General features: G+C 43.4%; 1 long non-coding RNA gene across 1 annotated transcript in view; it reads left to right on the top strand.

The window, feature by feature from the left end:
- LOC131504127 (uncharacterized) overlaps positions 1–17,025 on the top strand; it is a 61,743-nt gene that overhangs the window by 20,398 nt on the left and 24,320 nt on the right. The window contains exon 2 of the long non-coding RNA XR_009257800.1: positions 3,159–3,240. This is a non-coding gene — a long non-coding RNA (uncharacterized LOC131504127). The remainder of the gene's footprint in view (positions 1–3,158; positions 3,241–17,025) is intronic.

Below are 17,025 nucleotides of genomic sequence, written 5' to 3'. Positions count from 1 at the left end.
CAGTACATTTGTTACAGTCATTGAATCTACATTGACACATCATTATCACCCAAAGCCTATAGTTTACATTAGGGTTCACTCTTGGTGGTGTACATTCTGTGGGTTTTGACAAATGTATTTTGGCAGATGTTTTGACACGTATCCATCATTATGGTATCTCACAGGATATTTTCACGGCCCTAAAAATCCTCTGTGCTCCACCTACTCAGCTCTCCTTCTCCCCAACCCCTAGCAACCCACTGATCTTTTTACCATCTCCACAGTTTTACCCATTTCTTGTTTATTCTACACATTCCACACCTTTAGAAGTCCTAGAAGAGTAAAAGTAGCGTCCTGCTCCTTGGGGACTGCACTCTGCATGTATGAATGTGCTATGAAATATAAATGCATCTGTTCCTGGGCATTTTCTTTTTTCGCTCTCCCTCCTGAGACCTAGGGCTCATGGAGTCAAAAGCCCATGTGGTAGCATCTGGCCATGAGAAGACATCTTTTCAGGCTCTGTTTATCTTTGCCTCAGTACCCTCATCATAGTAATGAGGATGGACGGAGATTTAAAAGCAAATATGATCTAACAAATAGGCCAGACCACTTTCTAATCCAGCATCCAGAACAAAAGATAGCACTTCCCGGCATTAGCTCACCAGGGGGGAAACACCCTCAGCTCTTTCTGGAAAGCCTTTTACTTTCTCTCAATATATATATGTATCTATTTCTTAAAGTTTTTTATTTGTATAAGGACCCCAGAAGAGAGACCTTGAATACTTGGACCCATATTTTTAAATTTTTTTGTGACATTTTTCTTGGTCAAGAGCTTTAACAAACAAGACCATCCAAACTAGAAACCTTAATAAAAATTTTTACACTACAGCTGAACAAGAGAGCATGAGATAATAGGAACCCCACCATTCTCAATATATTTAAGCTCTATTCTATAGAGAGAAGACGTGATAAAGGGGGAAAGGATTTTATAATTCACAGAACACCATTATATTCCATCACAAATATATTTGTACTCAAGATATCACCATAGCTGATAAAGAAATTTCTGAAAATACTATATTATATATACTACATGTAATAGGTGGATTTTTCTATACACGTGATATTTGCTTGTGTTATATGGACACATCTTTTTGTGAATGTATTTATAAAAACGTATATAAACATAATTTTACTGGTTAGCAACCTCATTGAAATGGTGATGTGGGCCCTGGGCCTGGCTTTCTTTGTATCTCAGTACATCAGGTCTCAATGGCAATAGAGTGGGAGCTGTCCCGTTTCAGAGTCCCTGAAGCCCAGGTTTGTGTTTGTGTATGGGGAGAGTTAATGAGAACAGAATGGCTTTCTTTCCCTGCTTCCCCAATCCCATCTGTTCAAACAAAAGGCTGAAAGGGAAAGAGAACGGAGACCCTGCTGGTCAAGGGGGGAGGAATAATAACACATATCCTTGGGCAACATTTCAGCACATGCAACCCTTTTATACTGTGCTAAAGCTTTTATTCAGACAAAAGGAAGTCAGGCCAATGTAGGTTCCCTTTTAAAAAAATCATTATTAAAAAAAGTACATTAGGCCCAAAGGCTAGTTGGTTTGTTGTTTTTTTTTTTTCAGTGACTGCATTTGTAAGTGTAGATTAAAAAATGGAAAATATGTAACGAAGGAGAAAGCAATTTGGTTGTAGTGAAATCTGCTGAGTAACCCATGTGTGTAGGGAGCTGTAGAAGACCAATTTTATTTTGCATGAAGTTCAATTAACAGTATCACAAAAGGAGTAAAAGAAGGCACTTTCTGGTCTTCCTAAGGAGAGTCTATGAAAATATTATAATTTCCAGTGGTGAACAAGAAAACACAATGCCCTCTGCCCCTCAGGTCAATGGCTTGTCAGCAGAAGCCCAGCAAGGAACTCACTGGAAGGTCAGAGCTTTCCCTGGAGCAGTTCATTGAGCTTGACTGGCTCCTAAAGATGGCTTCTAGAATACCAGTGACACCTCGAGGTATTATTTTATAAGGTTTGTTGATACACAGTGCTACTTAGCAAGGCAGAAGAAAAGGCTTTCTGGGGATTACTCCACTACATATAGGTCTAAGCTACTGGGCGCTCCTACCACAGAGGGGAAAGCGAATTTGCCATCAAACGATTAATTTTCTTGTATCTGTACTATAAACCTTATGTTTCAATAAATCAGTCCTCACAGTAGCTGTGTTGCCATCATGTACAGACAGCCTTATCATTCTTTTGGAGGTGTACAAAATTAATGCTATCTTCTCCTCTCGAGTAAACTCAGATGCTATCACGCCAGTGACAAGGAAGATAAGAGGTGAAGAGATTCACAGAGATTGCCAAGGAGTGAAGAGGTCTAGGTCACTATATATTTGGGAAAAGAAGGAGACCACATCTTCAAAATACTCACCAGGGGTGCCTGGGTGGCTCAGTCAGTTAAGCGTCCGACTTTGGCTCAGGTCATGATCTCACGGTTCGTGGGTTTGAGCCCCGCGTTGGGCTCTGTGCTGACAGCTCAGAGCCTGGAGCCTGCTTCAGATTCTGTGTCTCCCTCTCTCTCTGCCCCTCCCCCCATTCACACTCTGTCTCTGTCTCTCAAAAATAAATAAATGTTTTAAAAAAAATACTTTTCCAAAGGATAAATAAGAGAAAGGAAGAGAAAAGTCAAATATGAGTGTTAAGAAATGTCATGTTCAGATCTCCTGGGAATTGTGGATGTCTGAGGAAATTTCATAAGGAAATGCCGTTAAGAATCCCTAATAGGGACACACCAAGGTATAGAGAGCTAATTCCCTAGAAGGTCTACCGTCTATCCATGAAAGGCAAACTAGACCTAAATTCTAAGGGGGCACAGACCCTGAAAACGAGACATTTCCTACAAGGGAGCCTTGAAGGTTAGTAAAGCACAAATTTAGCCACTCTTGGTCATCGTGATGGCAATATTTTCTCCTAAGTGTTCCTTTTCATCAAGTAGGCAACATTCAATTATGCATGCAAATGGCAGAGAAAGCAGGGAAAAGGCAGTCCAAAGCAGTGATTGATCAAAACCGTATTATCTGGCTTTCACCTGCTTCATATTATTCTTTTTTACAATGCATTTTCTTCCCTCATTATTTATTTTTGCTTGGGCTAATTTTAAAATGAGTTTTTATTCCCCAGGTACTTCGGTCAGTGTTGGCCCAGAATGAAAAACACACCCCTTATAATCCGCGGAGGATGTAATCCACGGCATTAATAACTGGTGAGCTGAATGCATTTGCCTACTCCATTTCCCTCCTCTATCCCTAAAGGAAACGAGGAATATAAATATACCTACTTTACAGAATAGATGAGTTTTTAAAGGTTTGGCTACAAAAGGAAATTTTTGGGTAACAGAATTAGATTTTGCCATGGACATTCATCAGAAAAGTAAAGCTGTGTACCGGATAAACAGTCTTGTCCGAGGGGATAATGGGAACCATACTTAAAAGATAATAAGGCTTTAAAGATCACACATTTGAAGGAAAGGTGGTCAAGGCTACTCGTTGGGGTGTGGCTACCATTATATCATCCACGCTAAGTCAGAAGAGAAATACAGTGTGGTTGGTACAGACTCCTTAGTTAGCACAAGGACTCCTCTGCCCCCACCCCCAACCCTACAGTTTCAGGCACCTTTAAGGAATGTTTGGCTCATTTTTGCCATCGTTTTGGGTAAGGTTGTCACACAAGTATGTGGGACCCCTTCTCTCTACCATCCTTGACAAAGTGTGCATACATTTAGAATGAGCGGCTGTCTTCTGTGCATTTGACTTCAACTCAGATACATGGATGTATTCCATAATCATTCACTGTGAGGAACTGAACAGAGGCTGCAAGTGATTTGGAAAGGCTGGCGCCCAGGTGCATATGAGGGAGCAGATGACGCGGTCTGCCAGGTTTGAGGCTTGGATATTTATTTATCCTGAGGGCGGTGAGGGGCTTCTGGAGGTAGTAAACAGGTGACTACGGCAGTAGTGCCTCTCTTCTTTATCTGGTGTAACTGAACTTTTCCTCATTAAATGAATGCGTGGCATTAAGAGATTCCTGTAAAGAAGCAGCAGACAAGCAATCGAGAGAATGGTGGGGCCAGATCGTCTACTCTTGGCCTGAGCTCTCAGCCACATTTTGGGGTAAAAACAAAATGGATATACTTAGCTCTGACAAGAAGACAAAATAATTAAGATTTATCAAGACACTTTGAAATACGGGTTAGTAACATTAACTACAGGGTACGATCCATAGGCTTATATTGTGTTTTCATGAAATGAGGTATCTTTTTGGCCAAGTCTGCCATGAAAATCTAATGGGGAGAAGGGTCAAAAGGTACACACTTCAGTTATGAAATAAATAAGTCCTGGGGATAGAATGTATAGCAGTATGGTGACTATAGTTAATAATAATGTATTGTATATTTGAAAGTTACTAGGATCTTAGAAATTCAATTGCAAGAAAAAAATGTGTAACTGTGTGTGATGATGGATGTTAACCAGACTTACTGTGTTGATCGCTTCAAAATATGTATGAATATCGAATCATTATGTTGTACACCTGAAACTAATACAATGTTATATGTCAATTATACCTCAATTAAAAAAAAAAAAAATCTAGTGGGGAAATAAACCAGGCATAGAACTCCAACTCTGAATTATTGCACCGTGAGTTGTTTGTTTGCTTTTTAATGAAGTATATCCAACTACGTTGCTCTCACTAAATGTATCGTTATGAATGATTATATTAAGAGTATAAAGAGTTTTTATGCCATTGATAAAGTAAGATAATTTTAGAAGTATTTTACCTCATCTTTGTTTTTTTTTCCAGTTACTGTGGCTGTAGAACACATAGCTCCCAAACTTAGCAGTTTAGAGCACTGACAGTATTGATCCCACTTACCATTTTACAATGTGGGCAGAGCTCAGCAGGGATAGCTGGTCTCTGTTCCACATGGTGTCACCTGGGTCGGTTCAAAGGCTGGGACCTGCATCATCCCCTCAGGGAGTTGATGGGGACTGTCAGCTTCTGTCTGCCTGGGCCATCTACTCTTCTGTTTCAGCTCAGGGCCCCCAAGGCACACATCCCAAGAGAGAAAGAGCCAAGCAGAATGGTATCTCCTTTTATGACCCTGTCTAGCTGGGGTAGCCACAGACTTGCACCCAGGTTCAAAGGGAGGGAACACAGACATCACCCCTCAACGAAGGAGTGTCAGAAAGAATAGGTGGAAACAGAGGATGTTGATAATAGCCATCTATGGGAAATCCGATTTTCCAATTGGTCATTTTTATTATCTTGCTGTGTTTTATGTGCTTTACACAACACGTCAGTATATGTTCACATTTCACCCGTAACCATGTATATATTTATGAAATTGTCCACATGTTTTATAAATTAGGGCACATGGTAAAAATCATTTGAAAACCCCTAATTAGAGGATTGAAGGCAAATAAAACATTGTGTATTTGCATAGCATGGCAGGCACTCAGCATATTTTAGCTTTTGGGTTCTTCCTCATTGGCCTTCAGATTAGCAGAAAGTTTAGTACCCTGTAAAAGCAGTGTTACTAGGATTCCTCACCTTAATTAATCTCTCTTTCCCCTATATTCTGATGGTATACTACGCCTTTGGTGCCACATTTCTCACATTTTTTTTTCTCATTCAAGTTATGTATGTAGATATATAAGACCAAGTCTTACTCAGCTCTGTGTACCCAGCAGCTACTAGGATGCTCTGTACATGGTGGGTGTCCCCTCCTCAAATACCGAGTAGAATGGAGTTGCCAGAGATTTAGGACCTTTCCTCCAGGGAGGAAGGTGGTGGTAGGAGAGCTGATTAGCTTAGGAGAGAAGGGAGAAGGGATGTCTGATGTCTGTTCCTCTGACCAACAGCTCTCGCTATCATGTCCTATATGTCTTCCAAGCCAACTCTGAGGGCCATAATAGTGGGGCAGAGGAGAATGACTAGGCCCTTAATCCAAAGAACAGTAAATATCTACTTTTCACCTTTCGCACAGTTGCTGAGGTCTCTGATCCCGTAGCTCATGGCGAATGGCAATAGGTACAGATTATCAGTCATGACATGTGTCACTGACTGAATAAAACTTTGAGCCAATTGATTCTTGGTTTCCTCATCTGTGAAGGGGTGGAGTTGTTTTCATAAGTTCTCAGGTGCCCCGCAGCCCAAACAAGTTGTGGTTCTTCAAACCCTTGAGGCATGGTTCTGTGTGGGTGGTCATGATGGTGAAGTAAAGGTGCTGATCCTGAATCCTAGTCAAGGCGTGGTGCTGTTCTGCAGGCTTGTGGCTTAATGAAAACCATTGAAAATACAGATTATTCCCCAGTGCCTAGCATAGTACCTGGCCCAACGTAAGTGCTGGAATATTTATTGAGTATGATATAATAAAGAATACAGCTGGTCTTTGTCCCTGGTTCCTGGCACAGAGTTTCAAAAATCCTTGGAATTTCCCATGTGATAGTAGAGTCTTTTATTATCCTAAGAGCCCCTTTGACCATACCTGAGTTTATGCTAATGAGGTGACTCTTGACGGGCCTTAAATAGTTTCAAGGGAGGGACTGGTTATGTCAGAAAAACCAAGACATGGTTATGATTAGAGTATGGAACTTTCTTTCAACCCCACCCCCTGACCTCTGGGGCGAGGAGCAGGGCTGGAGATTGAGTTCCCTCAAGCGGCCTGTGATTTAATCAGTGGTGATAGTACAGTGAAACCCCAGACAAAAACTGAAAACCGGCGCTGAGGAGAGCTTCCTGGTTGGTGAAGAAGTGGATGTGCTGAGAGGGTCACATGCCCAGAGAGAGCAAAGAAGTTCTGTGCCTTTCCCGCAAGAACTTACCTATGTACCTTCAGTGTTTGGCGGTTTCAGAACTGTAGCCTTCAGTCATTCTAGTGAATTGTCAAACCTGAAGAGGGGCTGGGACATTGGAACCCCTGAATTTGTAGCCAAGTCACACACAAGTGCAGGTATCTGGGGATCCCCCTTGCAACTGGCATCTGAAATAAGGGCTATCTTGGGGACCTTGCTCTTTATCTCGTGGGATCTGGTACTACGAGTAGTTAGAATAAAAGGACTTTACCCTTAACTTCTTGGGTCTGTGCTAACTCTGAGTAGTTAGTGTCAGAATTGAATGGAATCATAGGACAACCAGTTAGTGTCAGAGAATTGGTGTTGGAACGTAGTAGGTATTTGTATCAGTGATAATAATGATGTTAGTGAGCACTTACTCTGTTCCAGGCGCTCTTCCGAGTGCTTTACATATGTTACCTCATATGACCCTCATGACAAAATGGTGAGACAGAAGACATTATTATCCCCATTTACATGTAGGAAACTGAGGCACAGAGGTGGTAAGTAATTTCAGTGTCACGCAGATGGTAAATAGCAAAATTGGAATTTAAGCCCAAGCAATTTGGCCTCAGAGCCCACGTCCTAAACCACCACCCCCACAGTCTCACTGTTCAGCTCTCTTTTCTACACCCTCAGGCAGCTAGCTGATGCAAAACTAAAAGACTTGAAGATGTCGGGCATGTCTGATGGCCAATATTCAGAAACATGGGAAGGATTTCTTTTAAGACACTTTATAAAAGAGGCTGTGATGTAGTTGCCGGTTCCCTGAGAATTGAAATGATGCCACATGCCTCATGTCAACTCAGATATTAAGTGTGAAATTCCTCAGACCCTATTAATCAAAGCAGTCACCAGAATCAATATTCATTAAACAGCCATGTGCATGAACAAAAGTTAATCACAAAGAAGGCATAGACACTGCTCCCAAGTTGGCTCTACCCAAAAGGGAAGATATCACTAATGGAGACAAACCTTCCTTCCTGTCTTGGGTAAATAGAGGGTAGAAGGGACTCCCACTTATCCGGATGGATTTGAAGCACTCCACATCTGCCCCTGTGCCCTCCTCATATCTCTTCATATGTAAAGTATTTTCTATTCGGAGGACAGAGCAAGACTAGATTAATAGCAGGGCTGGTGACCCCTATCTGTAAAGGGCCTTGGCCTCTCATAAAAATACTTAATAGAGTTCTTTCCCTTTAATTGCATGCCACAATCTTTGGGGGCCCATCCATCTCTACGGCTGCTCCAGGCACTGGCCTCCCTTTGTATGGTGATTCTGCCTAAGTGTGGAATCAGCTGATGAGGCCAGGGGTCCCAAGGCAGTACACCATCTGGTCAAGGTCATGGGTGGCAGATTACCAATTAGGAAGCATGGCAGGGAGGATGTTGTGTGGCTTGGGGCCAGGAATAGATGGTGGATCAGCCATTAGTAAGGGAACCGGTGTAGGTGTTGCAACAGATTAATACACAAATCTTTGCTCCCAGGGGATCCTGCATGAAGTCTTAGATTTGGTCACTAGGAGCTTTCAGAGGTGGATAATGAAGCAACTTTATTAAAAGATGAGCACGCGCTTAGAGCAGTGAGTCTCAAATTTTAATGTGCAAATGAATCACCTGGGTGTTTTGTTAAAATGTATTTTCTGATTCAATGGGTCTGAGATGGGCCTGAGATTTTGCATTTATAAAACACAAGAGATGTTGGCGCTCTGGGCCAGGGACCACTCTTTGAGTAGCAAGGTCTTAGAATACATCTTACCTGCTTCTCTCTTCTCTTCAGAATACCTCTTCTGCAGTAATCAACATCATTGGAACCTGGTTTCCATAGATGTGCCTTCTACCCAACTCCTTAGATTAAATGAGGTCCCTCTCATATGTTATGTTGAATAAGAAAGACCTGGTTTCTACACTTTATTTTTTCTTTTACTTCTCATTTTCATTTTAATTATACAAATAACGTGCGAATATATCTGGAATATTTTAGCCAGCTCAAATATCATTTAATCTGAGAACGCTTTTAAGACTAAGAACCATGATACCATTATTATTCTCAATAAAGGTAATAATAATTCTTTAATATCATCTAATCTCTAATTCATGTTTAATTTCAGGTAATTTTCCCCCAAATGTCCTTTTATGGTTTGAATAAAGATCTAAATGATCTCTACAAAATTACATTTGGTTGGTTTGTATCTTAAATTTCAATTTATCTTCATCTCTAACAGCTCTTATTATTAACCAATTATTATTAGTATTAATAATAACAATTATTATTATTATTTTGGAATTCATCCCATTTATTTGTTGAAGAGACTAGATTATTTGCACTGTACAACTTCCTTCGTTCTGAATTTGTCTGATTGCATCCTCTTGGTGTCATTTAACCTGTTCCTTTAACCCCTGTATTTCCTGTTATTGGGTAAAGCTGACTTAATTAGATTCAGTACTTTTTTTTTTTTTGCCAGTAATACTCCATAAGTGGTGCTATGTGCTTTCTACTCTGTCACGTTGGGAGGAACGTATGACGGATTGTTTCACTTTTTGAGATGTTAGGATTGATTGGCCGCTGGGTTCAGATGATGTTAACTTGACTGCTGTGAAGTCCACCATCAACCTTTTGTGCCTGGTATTAGCCTTCATTGATAACACTTGTCTGCACTCTGTGCTTCCCTATCACACCACTTTATTTATCAGTTTTCTCTGCTTTATGGTGGATCCGTTCAAGGCAGAATTATGTCTCTCTCTTTAGCCCCTAACCAAGTACCTGGCATATAGTGGGTACCCAATAAATAATTATTGACTGAGTGAATTCTGCCTCTAACATCTCCTGAGATCAGTGGATGCCTGCCAGAGATCGGCTCTCAGGTTACATCCTTTCTAAAAGGTATGCAGGACTTTTAAAGGCTTCATAATATCAAAGGCATTCCTTCTAGCAAGGCTGCCACTTTTGAGTTTGATGTCATGTCAGAGAAAAGGTATTTAAGACATCACTGGAGTTCTCAGGCCCCCTGGTGCCACAGAGGAGATAAGGAGAGAAAAGGAAGAGTCTTTGTCAATCTTTGAGTCAAGAAACGGGTTTGGGGGTCAGACATATGGTCACAGGCAGAGACTTCCTGAGGGGCACAGAGAAGGGCTTGCTTCGGGAGAAAACCGAGGGATATTCCAGGCAGCAGTTTCTTACGTGACTGTGTGCTCATTTGAAGTATGATAACCTCTTTTCAGAGTGGAGGAATCACTGATGCTCTCATTGAACTTTTTTCTCTTTCTTCAGAATGTCTTTGAATTCAACAGCTTTTGTGTGGAACAGTTCCTCCAAACTGTTCAACTTGTGCAGTGATAGATGACCTTTGAGCTTTTTTAGTACATTTGGTTTTTTCTTTAAACTTTTAATGTTTATTTATTTTTAAGAGACACAGAGAAACAGAGCACAAGTGGGGGAAGGACAGAGAGAGAAGGAGACACAGAATCCTAAGTAGGCTCCAAGCTCTGAGCTGTCAGCACAAAGCCCGACGCAGGGCTCGAACTCACAAAGAGCAAGATCATGACCTGAGCCGAAGTCGGACGCTTAACCGACTGAGCCACCCAGGCGCCCCATTCTTTAGTACATTTGTGACAGGGAATAAGGGATGGGGGTTTGCTAAAATATCCTAGCTGAGGGGGCAACATCTTAGCTTTTGGAGACTGAAGGGGAAACCACGGCATGTCCAGTAGGAGGAGCCCTTATCAATAAAGATGCCACGGTATTTTAAGATGAAGAGGAAATGCCGAAAGAAGGTCAAAGATGGGCAGTGGTTCGATTTAGAACGTTCAACTTTCCGATGGGGCAAAAGCAATATGCATTCAGTAGAAATTATACTTTGGACTTTGAATTTTGATCTTCTCTTGGGTTAGGGATATGCAGTAGGATGCTGGGGCTCTCAGTCGGCCACATGATCACGAGGGTGAACACCCATTGCACTGATAGCCATTCTGCATGCAGCCATTCTGTTTTTCACTTTCAGTTCAGTAGTTAGTAAATTACATGAGATATTCAATACTTCATTATAAAATACACTTTATGTTAGGTGATGTTGCCCCACTGTAGGCTAATGTACATGTTCTGAGCATGTTTCAGGGAGGCTGGGCTAAGCTATGATGTCCAGCAGGTAGGTAGGTTAGGTATATTAAATGCATTTTTTGATTTAATGATATTTTCACTTTATGATGGGGTTTATCTCAATTTAAACCCCCTTGTAAGTCGAGGAAGGTCTGTATCAGCTGAGGTCCTGAAGTCACCGCCTAAAAGAAATATGTGAGATTAAAAGAGAAATGCTAACGTCCCAGGTTCCTCCCCTGTTTCTCTCTCTCTCTGATTCACAAGTTTTAAACTTTAAATGAGTGGTTCTCAACTGGGGATAATTTTGTCCCCCCCCCCCCCCCCCCCCGCCAAGGGTCAGTTATCAATGTTGGTGACATTTTTGGTGATGAGGACTGTGGAGTTGCTACTTGCATCTGAAGCCTACAGGCTGGGGACACCACTAAGCACGCTACCATGCACAGGACAGCCCCACAGCATAGTAGTATCTCGTCCAAAATGTCAGTAATGTTGAGGTTGAGAAACCCCTGCCTTAAAGCAGTCTTTTGTCTGTTCACCAGTTGTCCCTTTCAATGGTACAAACTCTCCGGCTCTTCGGTTTAGTGTCTTCTAACTGAATTCCTAAATTCCCACTCTCAAATTCCTTGGAGTCTTTCTTCAGAGTTATCCAAGGACTAGTTCTGGAATCTTCAAAGTCAGGTGTCCCAAAATGCGTTTCTCTTTTACTAGCCAAATCTCTGCCCCTCATGCCCATCCCAAAGTACTGTATTCCTTTTTGTGTGTGTTTTTTTAAAACTCTGTTTTTCATACCTCATATTGTTTTAGGAAATAGAGAACAGAAATATAGAGAGCAACTAACGAAACAAATGAAAACTTCTCTGGTTTGGGCGCCTGGGTGGCTCAGTTGGTTAAGCGTCCAACTTTGGCTCTGATCGTGATCTTGTGGTCCGTGAGTTTGAGCCCCATGTCGGTCTCTGTGCTGACAGCTCAGAGCCTGGAGCCTGCTTGGGTTCTGTGTGTGTCTCTCTCTCCCCCTTACCCGCTCACCCTCTGTCTCTCTTTCTCTCAAAACATTAAAGCAAGCAAGCAAGCAAGCAAGCAAGCAAGCAAGCAAGCATCTCTGGTTAAAATACATATCCTTTCTGAATATTCCCTATGTTCTCTATATCAGAGTTAAGGAAGGTCCCCCTAAGGTCCAGTTAATCAGGGCCTTTGGGGGACCACTTGTATTCAAAATTAAGAGATTAACACTTGACAGGAAAGGCTAGGACGTTTTAACCTTTGCTGAATTGAAGAGCAAAAAGCTATGGCATCTCTAGCATCACTGAGTTACCTTAAATATTTTGATGAAGGTAGTTGAAGACCCAAGTGATAAAGTTGGGAGACTTACGGAAACTCTCAAGTTTCTAGCTCTTTTCCTTTAAATAAAGGGTTGTTTCTAGAATCTCTTCCAGCTTCAGACTTGGAGTCATTGTCAACTCTTAGGAACAGGGGGCTAGACTGAAAGTAGTCAGAAGAGACACAAGCTAAGAGGGCAGGACTAGTTGGAAATAACTTCTTTTTTTTTTTTTTAATTTTTTTTTCAACGTTTTTTATTTATTTTTGGGACAGAGAGAGACAGAGCATGAACGGGGGAGGGGCAGAGAGAGAGGGAGACACAGAATCGGAAACAGGCTCCAGGCTCCGAGCCATCAGCCCAGAGCCTGACGCGGGGCTCGAACTCACGGACTGCGAGATCGTGACCTGGCTGAAGTCGGACGCTTAACCGACTGTGCCACCCAGGCGCCCCTAGTTGGAAATAACTTCTAAGCAGATTGCAGTGGAAGAGGAGAGGGTAGCAGAAGGCATACTTTCCTCCTTTATGTCCTTCTCTGGAGATTGTTGTCTTTTCTTATTCAGGATCCTGGTCATACACGGAATGTGAGATCTTGAAAACACCTTAATAGCCTGCAGTGGAGTGCAGTGTATCTCCTGACTCAAGTCCCCACCCTCACCTAGTAATGTTTCCTGCACTGAGAATGCTGGAAAAATTCCTAACCTTCCCTCAACAGCTGGGGTCTGGCATCCACCTTACGTGCACGAGCAGGATTTGGATTGTGGAAGTGAGGGAGGGGCTGTCGTCTTGCTCCAGTGGTTGTTGTTGCTGAGCAAGGTCAAGGACAGAGGGAAGGCCTGCAGCAGTGTCATTCTCTAGCTTCCTGACGTAGAAAGGTGGTTTGGAGGAAGTAGCAGAGGATGTAGACCCTTGGTTAGCAGGCATGGAAGTACGGACTTGAACTCTATAGTTCTAGTGCGGGCTTTCCAGAACCCAGCCTAGAATCCAGTCCTCTAGCCCTTCCAATAACTTGCTACCACTGCGTTTCTTGTATTAAGTTCCTTTCTGCTTACAGTACCCATATTTCTGCTGTCCACATTGAGCCGTGCCTCATACAAGGTCATAAACAGGTGAAGAACCTCCTGTCTTGCTTCCCACTGATCTAGGTGCAGTGCTGAGGGCCCCGGTGTACTGGAGAGAGGGAGACAATGAAGAGGAAGCTAAACCAGGACGTGGCAGGGCCTGGGGAGCTGCAGAGTGGCTTTACAAATGTGTATAGGGATGTATTCTGAAAAGTCATTCATTTAACTGAAATATTGTAAAAAAGTTCCTGATGCCTAGGCTTGGAGTTGAAGCCAAGAATGGGTTTGGACTGCAAGTTGAGCAGAAATACCTATTGGTCCAGATCCTTTTCTGGATAAATGTGAAGAGGAGGTGGGTGCCACTCATTCGCAACATCTCACGTTCTGTCAACAAACCGAGCAAGCGGTAAAGTGAGGAGGAAGGTTGCGCACAGAAAGCTTGTATTCACATCAACTCGAACCTCAGATTTCCTGGCTGTAGATCATACACATTGCTGAGAGGCTTAATTTCCCTGTTGTATCACAGCATGTTATCCGAATAACCTATAAATTTACACCATAGTGATGTATTATGTTTCTAGGGCACACTGTAGATTCTCACATCTGTTGTTCAGGGCAAATTCTCTTTTACAGAATCTGGAAGTTGCCAGCAGTTTTGACACAACTATCTGGCAAAAGAAACAAACTAGAGGGGCAGAGGGAGGATATTACACTTTTTGCAAAAGCTGAAAACAAAAAGGTAAAATGCTTTGTTGGATAATAGAGGTCAGAACCAAAGCAAGCTCCTAGAGGCCGCAGGGAGAACAGCAGAGCGACCCTGGATTCTGGAGAAGCTGGAAAATATTCTCCCAGCGTTCCAGGTGTCCTTGTGCCCTCTGTGTGGTACACAAAGTATTCCACTTAGGTTGTTTTTGCAGGACCTGACTCTAAAGTTGCCTCCTCTGGGGTGAAATACTGGGTTTTGGGCTGTGTGCTTTTCTGCTGTCACCCCTTGGTGGGATGTGTCAGGGGTACCCAAGACCAGCCTCAGGCTCTGTGGTTTGTTAGAGGAACTCCCAGCATTCAGGAAAGCTCTTATACTTGTGGTTAAGAGTGTATTACAGTAAAAGGATGCAGATTAAAATCAGCAAAGGAAAAAGGCATATGGGGCAAAGTCCAGGAGAAACCAGGTGCAAGCTTCCAGATGTCCAGTCCCAGTAGAGCTGATGGGATGTGCTTAATTCTTCTGGTAGCAGTGTGTCAGAACATATGCGAAGTGTTGCCAACCAAGGAAGTGCACCCCAGCCTTGGTATCCAGGGTTTTTATTGGGGAGGGGGGTCTGTCATGCAGGCATGCTGTGCTGTGTGGCTGACCTCAGCTACTCAGACTCCATCCCCAGAGCAAAATAGGTGTTCACCACAAATCACATTGTTAGCATAAACTATCTGAACAAACTGCTAACATATGGCCCAAGACTTCGGGCATACAGAAACACTCTTATCAGGTAGAATATTCCAGAGACTCTAGAGCTCATCTCCCAGGAGCTGGCCAGGGGCCATGCCTAAATCAGGTGTTTCTTGGGAATATGCAGAGTTTGAGAGACTCAATCCTCCTGAACTAACCTTTTCCTGCGTGTGGAGAGGGTTACACCCTCCCTTGGCTGGTGGCTCCAGGACTGAAGCCTCACTCCATAGATACTTAGCACTCCCCCAAAAGCAGTGGTTTGGGAACCACAGGTATCCACACAGGCTATGTGCATTGAGCATAAGGATTGACTGGTATCCACCTACCTGCAGAGAGCCATTTAGAGTGGAAAGCCTGCTGGTGGAGGAAGCTGAGGACATGAGTCATCCTTGAGGGTGCCCCAGCCCTTTGCTCCCATCTGGAATACTTACTAGGAGTCCCTATGTTACCCGTAAACATTTTTCCAGATCTTTTTCCCACTCCTTGGCCTCTCTGTTGTCCCAAATGTGTACCAGTAGCCTCCTCCCTCACCTTCTGGCCCCCTGTCTCTTCCTCTCTGCAGCCCGAGAGAGCTTTATTAAATATAAGTCTGCCCTTCAGTGACTACCCATGTCTTGACTCTGAGTGGAACATTCTCTTTCCCCTACTTTCCAGCCTCTGCCTCCTGTGCCTCTCGTCTCTGCCTTTGGCAACCCAAGTTGCTTCTGGTCCTCAGTTCAGAGTTCATCATTTCTCAGGCAGGCCTGTGCATTTGCACCAGCCCTACTGTCTGGAACACTGCTGTCTTCTCACTCCCTCACCTGAGCCCAGCCACCCTTCTACTCCTTCCAGATTGAGCCTACATATCACCTCTGAAAGTCTTCTTCAGTTCCCCCTTCACCCCCACAAGCCAGGTTAGCTGCCCTCCCCTGTTTGCTTGTCTGCCTCCCCTTCTAGACTGTTCTCACTGAGGGCAAAGATGGCGTCTTGTTAATTTTTTTATTCTGACTACCCAGCACCCTCCCTACCACATAGTAGGTGCTCAGTAATGGCATAATATATGAATAAGTGAGCGACTGGACTAATAACTGAGTGAATAGATGTGAGCGCGAACCCAACTTGAGCCAGACACACCTTGCCTGCCCTGTGAGAAGTTGATCTACCGTGTAGGCAGTTTCACGGACCAGCCAGAAGCATCGACTTTGCGTGCATGCGTGTCTCGGCGCTGCCCCTTAGTAGCTGTGTGAGCTCAGGCCGGTTACCTAATCTCTCTGAATCTGTTTCATTATAGTAAAGCAATATAGTGATACTTTGAACATTAAGTGACCTGAGGCCTGTGAAGCGCCCAGTACGGGGCCTGCCACATAGTTAGTGCTTCATATAGGGAGGGCTTTTATTGCTCCCAGTTCATTTGCTTCCATGTCCCATCTGGTCTCCCACCTGGACCAACTGGAAGAGCCCTCATTGCTATAACTTTCCTGAATTTCCAAGTCTCATGGTCAGCGGGTGGGAAAGTGTCTTGTTCTCCTGAGACTGGGATGTTAGCGGAGAGGTAGGGGAGCTAAGTCTTGAGACTGCTGGCGTTGTTTACCTGGAGCCTTTCCTTCTATATCTGGTCACTGGTGCCCTTGACTCCAGGAGCTAATCGACCACCAGGTCCTCTGATTCTACCTGCTCAGAATTCTAATGCCAATTGTCATTGCTGCTGCCAGTAGGCTTGAGCTCAGGCCCTTCTCCCTGAGCCCTAGTCCATTGAAATCATGTCCTCTCCTATTGCCTCTCCCCTAACCATTCTGCCCCTGACCCATCCCCAAACTGCTGTCCCAGTTCACCGTCCTCAGGGGGCCATCATGAAGGCTAAGTAGGTGAATGCCTCAGAAGTGTTTAGTGGGATGCCTGGATCACAGTGAGTACTCCATAAAGGGTCAGTATTATTAGATCTGATACTATCATTCCTCTGCTTAAAAGCCTCCACTGGTTCCCCACTGTTTACAGAATGAGCTCCACGTTCCTGAGCACAGCATTCAAGGCCCTCAGTGATCAGAACTCCACCTACCCTAACCCTTTTCAGCTTTGTCCTTGTCTTACACCACTGCTGCCCTATGGAATACCTTTTCCTATTTGGCCTGTCGAAACCTGCCCACTGAGGCCCAGTGCAGATACAATTTCCATGAAGCATTTCCTGATTCACTTGGTTGTAATTAATCATCTTTTCTTTTGGACTCCCATAGGGTGTAATTTATATTTCCACTCTACTCCTTT

This window comes from Neofelis nebulosa, chromosome 2 (genome assembly GCF_028018385.1).
Source record: "Neofelis nebulosa isolate mNeoNeb1 chromosome 2, mNeoNeb1.pri, whole genome shotgun sequence".
NCBI classification, from domain to species: Eukaryota; Metazoa; Chordata; class Mammalia; order Carnivora; family Felidae; genus Neofelis; species Neofelis nebulosa.
This window is presented reverse-complemented; position numbering and strand designations above follow the sequence as displayed.